We start from the raw sequence: 6,320 nt of genomic DNA, 5'->3' as shown, positions 1-6,320 counted from the left end.
AAAAATCGTTAACAACTGCCGAATGAAGAAAGAAAAATCGAAACGCTATTGTTTAATTTTCCTAAAAGTTTAAGAATCCATACCTATGGATGAAATATTACTTTTTGAGGGTAAATTAAAGAGCAGCTGAATAATCAATCTGTAAAGGGTTTCCACAAATGTTTTTAGAACCCTTTTCAAAAAAAAATTTACATTTCATAGGTTATCGATTGATAATCTCAGAAAAAACAAGAAGGAAGCTAGCTTCGGCAAGCCGAAGCTTAAATACCCTTGCAGTCATTAAATATGTCTAAGAAAATACAAAAAGGCTAAACAGCATCGAATCTATGACGATTTTTCTATTATTTACCATATTGTTCATATGACAGCTATATGATATAGTCGTCCGATTTTGATGAAATTTAATTTGTAACTCAAGACTCATTGGAAAACTCTATATTCAAAAATCATGATTGTCTGATGAAAAACCACGAGGTAATAATTTTATTTCCGTTATTTCTATATAGATTTTTCGATCTTTCCTATGGCAGCTATATGATATAGTACTCCGATTTTTATGAAAATTTTTTCTCGATTTAAGAGTATTTGAAAAACGATGTTCCAAAAATCATGCTCGTGGCATTAAAAACAACGACATTATAATTTTTTCCCATTTTTTATATATATTTTTTTTGATCTCTCCTCCTATGGCAGCTATATGATGGAGTTATCCGATTTTGATAAAATTTAATCCGAAATTCAATAGCAGTTAGAAAACGCCATCTTGAAGGAATCAAGTCGATCTGATCAAAAACAACGGAGCTAGAATTTTTAATTTCATTCTCTCGTATGGGAGCTATCCTACATAGTCGCCCGATCCGGCCCGTTCCGACTTATATACTGCGTGCAACAACTACACAACTTTTTGGGAAAGTTTCAGCCAGATAGCTTTAAAACTGAGAGACTAGTTTATATAGAAACCGACAGGAGGACAGACGGACAGACGGACATTCGGATTCTGATGGTGATGCTGATCAAGAATATATACTTTATGGGGTCTGAGGTGTCTCCTTCACTGCGTTGCAAACTTCTGACTGAAATTATAATACCCTTTGCTCTGCAAGGGTATAAAAAAAAATGGTGCAATTTTAAAAATAATTGTCCAGAATCTGATTTACTTGATTTTTTTGTCTTAAACTTTGTGTAGACTGGTCGGTTACCAGTCAAAAAATTATGCAATATGGCATTAGCTGTTTTTTTAAATTAAAGGCAATATGGCACTAGTTTTTTTTTATACCTTTGCAGAGCAAAAGGGTATTATAATTTCAGTCAGAAGTTTGCAACGCAGTGAAGGAGACACCTCAGACCCCATAAAGTATATATATTCTTGATCAGCATCACGAGCAGAATCGAAATATGTATGTACGTCTGTCCGTCTGTCCGTCTGTCTGTCTGTCTGTCTGTCCGTCTGTCCGTCTGTCCGTCTGTCCGTCTGTCCTCCTGTCGGTTTCTATGTAAACTAGTCTCTCAGTTTTAAAGCTATCTCGCTGGAAACTTTCCCAAAAGTTGTGTAGTTGTTGCACGCAGTATATAAGTCGGAATGGGCCGGATCAGCCGACTTTGATCGGATAGCTCCAATACAAGAGAATGAAATAAAAAATTCTCACTCTATTGTTTTTCATCAGATCGACTTGAATTCTTCAAGATGGCGTTTTCTAACTGTTATTGAATTTCGGATTAAATTCGATCAAAATCGGATAACTCTATCATATAGCTGCCATAGGAGGGATCGAAAATTATATATAGAATTAATGGAAATAAATTGATAACATCGTTGTTTTTCATCAGACAAGTATGATTTTGGAATATAGAGTGTTCTTACGACTCTTGAATTACGAGTGAAAATTTGGATCAAAATCGGACAACTATATCGTATAGCTCCCATATGATCTATAGTCAAAAATATGGAAAATGAATAGAAAAATCGTCTTAGCTTCGATGTTGTCTAGCCTTTATGCGTTTTGTTCGACATATTTGATGACTGCAAGGGTATATAAGCTTCGGCTTGCCGAAGCTAGCTTCCTTTCTTGTTTTAAATTACACTGTGCGACAAAATTTAACGAAATGTTTGTTTAAGTTACTTTTTTGATTGTTTTCGGTTAAGATGCATAAATTATGCACAAAAATATCTATGCCACCTTCTAAGTGATAGGATTTCTTTTTTTTATGATAAATTTTATGAAATTATTATTATGAAAATAATTAACACAAAATATTATTTTTTTTTTTACTTCAATAAACTATTATTTGTTTTAAAGCGAATTTTTTTCCAGATTTTTTTGGCTTTTCAGAGGTATCCTCGCGTAACAAGTTCCATACGTAGTCGCCCAGAGTATAGAGCTGGGAGAAAAAGATTTTAAAGCATTGTTATAAAAGCCTAACGGTATATTTGCTTAATATATTTTAATTAATAGATATTGAACTTACATAAAAGGCTTATAACGGTGAAAAATATTTTCCCAATATGGTATTATAGGGCTGTGAAATATGCAAAAACACGCGTTTTTGGGACATTTAAGTGTGCGTAGAAGCTGATTGGCTATTGATATTAACAAATCCAAAACTTATATTCTTATTTTGACTAGTAGAAGTGAAAAATAAGAAAAAATCAACTAAACATTTTTTTGTCGCACAGTGTTATAGGACCCGTTTATCGGTGACAAATATTTTTAATTTTTATTATTTAAAATTGAGTTAATTTTCATTTAACCTAATTAAATTTTAAATCAAACTTTCACATATTTTGAAAAAATGTCAGCACATAAATTTGTTGCGCCAAGTGGTCATAATAAGTTCCCGCTTTTTATCCGACCATTCAGTGGGAATAGACCTCGATTCATCGTGCTTAACACATTCCACTACCGAGTTATGAGTTATACCGGATGTGAACAAGTCCTTACTGGAACTCTGGGTGCTCTGAGGCTTGGAGCTCTCCTCATTTGTGACCTCCATTGGTAGAGGTAGAGGAGCCTTTGAGTAACTTCTGGCCTCCTTTCGAGCAGCTGCTCGGCAGCAACAAGATGCCGTGGTTGACTTTTTCTTTGTCTTGCTCTGGCCGACACTTCTGGGCTTGATGATGGAACCCAGTCCCATTTGGCGAACGAGGAACTCCTGGGCAGCCTGCATCTGCTCCTTCTGCTCATCTTCGCTCCATTCTGTCTCCTTGGCCATGATCTTCAGGATCTTGGGCAACATGTGCAGTGTGGCAACTGCGTCTAAGGCAATCCGCAGTCGCCGAGCGATGATGTCCACCAAGGTGCAGGCATACTCGTTCTTCACCCGCATAGACAATCTCCGCTTCGATGTAGGGAAGTTGGGATGCAGACGCTTCTTGAGTTCCGGAGCACCGGAGAACAAAGCGTGGCCATTATAGCCATAGGAATCGGAGATGTGTTGCGCCACATCCATGGGCACATCGTAGTCCTGCACAAATTCCAGCGGCAGCATGCAGCACCAATATTCGGCACCATCGAGCTTCGGGTCCGGAGCCAACTGGAGGTCACGTGGTCGTCGCAGAGTCCACAAGTTGGATCGCCAAATCAACGGCATCGGCCCATCACGCGATAGCTACTCCAACGTCCTCCAGCCAAAGTGATTAGGCCACTTCCACTCCACTTCGATCATGTAGCTGCTGATGGGGAGCACCCCGGTTGTCGTCCTCGTCCTCATCCTATCGGTGGGACAACTAACATTGGGCTTTATGCCCGTCAGGCGCTGAGAACATGGCAGCGTCCCAATTCCACACAAGGACTCAGTCTTTCCTTCGCTGCTTCCAATAGGCAGTCCACATCATCGGATCTGGAGTGGGACTTCCAATGCCCGCCACTTCGTCCAGTTCCGACTCGCGAATGCCCAGAACTGTGTGGTTCTCAAACGGCGCCATAACAATGGTGGGATCCTCCTTTTTCAGGGCGGGACTCAGCAAGCCGTAGTGACCGGAACCAAAGTAGCGAGGCAGTGAGACATGGGTTCCCAGGGTGGGCATCAAAATGGGAGCAGTGCCCTCCTTGTCCATCTTCCGAATGGCATCCGTGCCGGTGCCCGTGGCATTGATCACCGACTTCGCTTGGATGTAGAACTCCTCCTCGAGATCTTGTCCTTGACACCCACCACCCGACAGCATCCCTCCAGGAATCATGTCCACCAGCTCCATGTGGTTGCCCACATTGGCGCCCAAAGCCACGGCGGTCATCACCAAGGCGAGACACATCCGGGCATCGTCCGCTTGGCCATCGTAGTAGACCACTCCGCCTCGGAGACCCTCTGTCTTCAGGAGGGGGAAGCTCATAAAGGGTGGATTCTTTGGAAAGGAAGTGCGAGCCCACGCACATTCGAAGCGGCGGATATTAAGTCGTACATCTAGAATGGGCAATATAAATTCAATTATTGAAAAAAATAAATAAACAATAACTGTAAATTTAAATCTTACTTCTCAAGAAGAAAGTTAATTATTATTTAACTTAACAAAGTTAACTCAATATTGGGCACTCAATTTAATAAAAACAATACTTATTCCCTATTAAAGTGTAGTACTAAGTAGTTATATAAGTTATTAAGAAATCATTAAAATACATTATTTGTGTTTATACTATAAAAATGACTACACAAATATTACTAAAAGAAAGTTATCATTTAAGCTGTTAATGATAATAAGCTGTTATCATTTAAAACTATTATTTTTTTCTGAGTACCCTACCTTCAGTTTCAGCCAGGTGCAGGGCATTCCCAGCACACTGTAAACGGGAGCTAATCATGGGCTGAATGCGATTCAGGTAGGGAGCGTTCTTCAGCATGGTCACCCCGCTCGCTCATCATCTGCAACATGATGTAGAGCTGCTCGATCCTTTTCCCGAAGGGAAGGTGCCCAGATATGAACCACTGCCCATCGATCAGTTTGGTGGTTCGCGAACTGGAGCCACTGGCAAAGTCATCCGCCTCGATCAAAGCGGTTTTTCAAGCCTCGACAGGCGGCATCCACGACCTCCAACCCTACAGCACCTCCGCCAATCACTAACATCATATTTGTCGGTCTTCATAGCAGTTATATGTTCCGAACGCGAGGGAACAGTTTTTCTCTCCACAACGGTGGTGAAGTTTGGCCCTATTTCCCTGCTGGGCAAACAAAGAAGGGCTTGGCGCAGCATGGGTATCGCTTCTCGGGCCTTCGGCCAAGATAGCAGACCACTTGGACAGCATCTTTGCGAATATTCCAAAATCCAAGCAAAACAATCAAACAATTTTGAATTTTGCGGGCCGCGCGTTCTTTAAAACGCTTCCCAGACTATCAAAACAATATCCAATGAAAGAAATATGCTTGAAACTTACTGATTTTAAAATGTGTGTGGCATGCCTCAAAAGCAAAGAATGCAAACCTACTCTGTTACAGAAACAAAACGCTGTTTATTTATTACTAGTTATAAATGAATGTATTATACATATTCTATTCCGCAAACAATTAAGGCAAATTATTGCAGAGAGACAAGTCGGTTGTTATAAATAGTTTCTTATGAATTAAAAATTATATTATAAAAAATCCTTAACCTGGAGAGGTCCAAGAAGGATTTGGCCACAAGAAAAAATAACAACCAAATCGTTCTTTTTATAACTTCTTCTCAAGTTGAATAGAAGTCGCAGATAAAAAGGGTTTTCAACGAATAGAAATCCAGTAGGACTTGTTTTTAAATTCAGGCTGTTAACTTTATTTTGTCGGTGTTTGTTAGTAAAACTTTTACACTTTCGTAGAAGTTAAAGCCCAGGGCAAATTAATTGTTAGAAAACATTTTATAAGAAAAATTGCAAAATGCAAAATTATTTATTCATTTATTTAAATAAAGCGCTAAAAAGTTAATTGGTTAATATTTTGTAACATAACTGGGTTGGCTTTTAATCACCGCGCTTACCATTTTTAAAATATGATATTTTAATGTAGATTTTCCAACAACGAATAAAACTAAAAGCTTCGCTTAACCCCTTCGTAAGCAGAAACTCCGAACGAAAGTTGAATATTCAATAAAAGGTTGAATGCATTGTAATTGAGCGACATCCACCGACGCCCACACCCAAAGCCAATTAAAATTAATGAAAATTATAGATATGCGGCTTGTCGCCTCGCCGGTCTCCACACCTGGGCGAAAAGGTGTCGGGCTGTCACAGTTTCTGACAATTTAAACTCGTGACTGGCAGGCGGGCAGCTGGGAGGAGTAAATTACAATGCTTAGCACATTAAGGCTGGAAAATTTAATTACATGCGATGGCGACCGGGGGAAAATAGGAGGAAAAAC

At 39.5% G+C, this 6,320-nt stretch overlaps 1 pseudogene; it reads right to left on the bottom strand.

Moving 5' to 3' along the window:
* Positions 1–2,701: 2,701 nt before the first annotated feature.
* LOC122320001 lies at positions 2,702–4,847 on the bottom strand (annotated as a pseudogene).
* Positions 4,848–6,320: the final 1,473 nt, after the last annotated feature.

Source organism: Drosophila ficusphila, unplaced genomic scaffold, assembly GCF_018152265.1.
Source record: "Drosophila ficusphila isolate 14025-0441.05 unplaced genomic scaffold, ASM1815226v1 contig_406, whole genome shotgun sequence".
In the NCBI taxonomy this organism is placed as follows: domain Eukaryota; kingdom Metazoa; phylum Arthropoda; class Insecta; order Diptera; family Drosophilidae; genus Drosophila; species Drosophila ficusphila.
The sequence above is the reverse complement of the archived record's forward strand: the minus strand, read 5'-3'. Positions and strand labels throughout refer to the sequence as shown.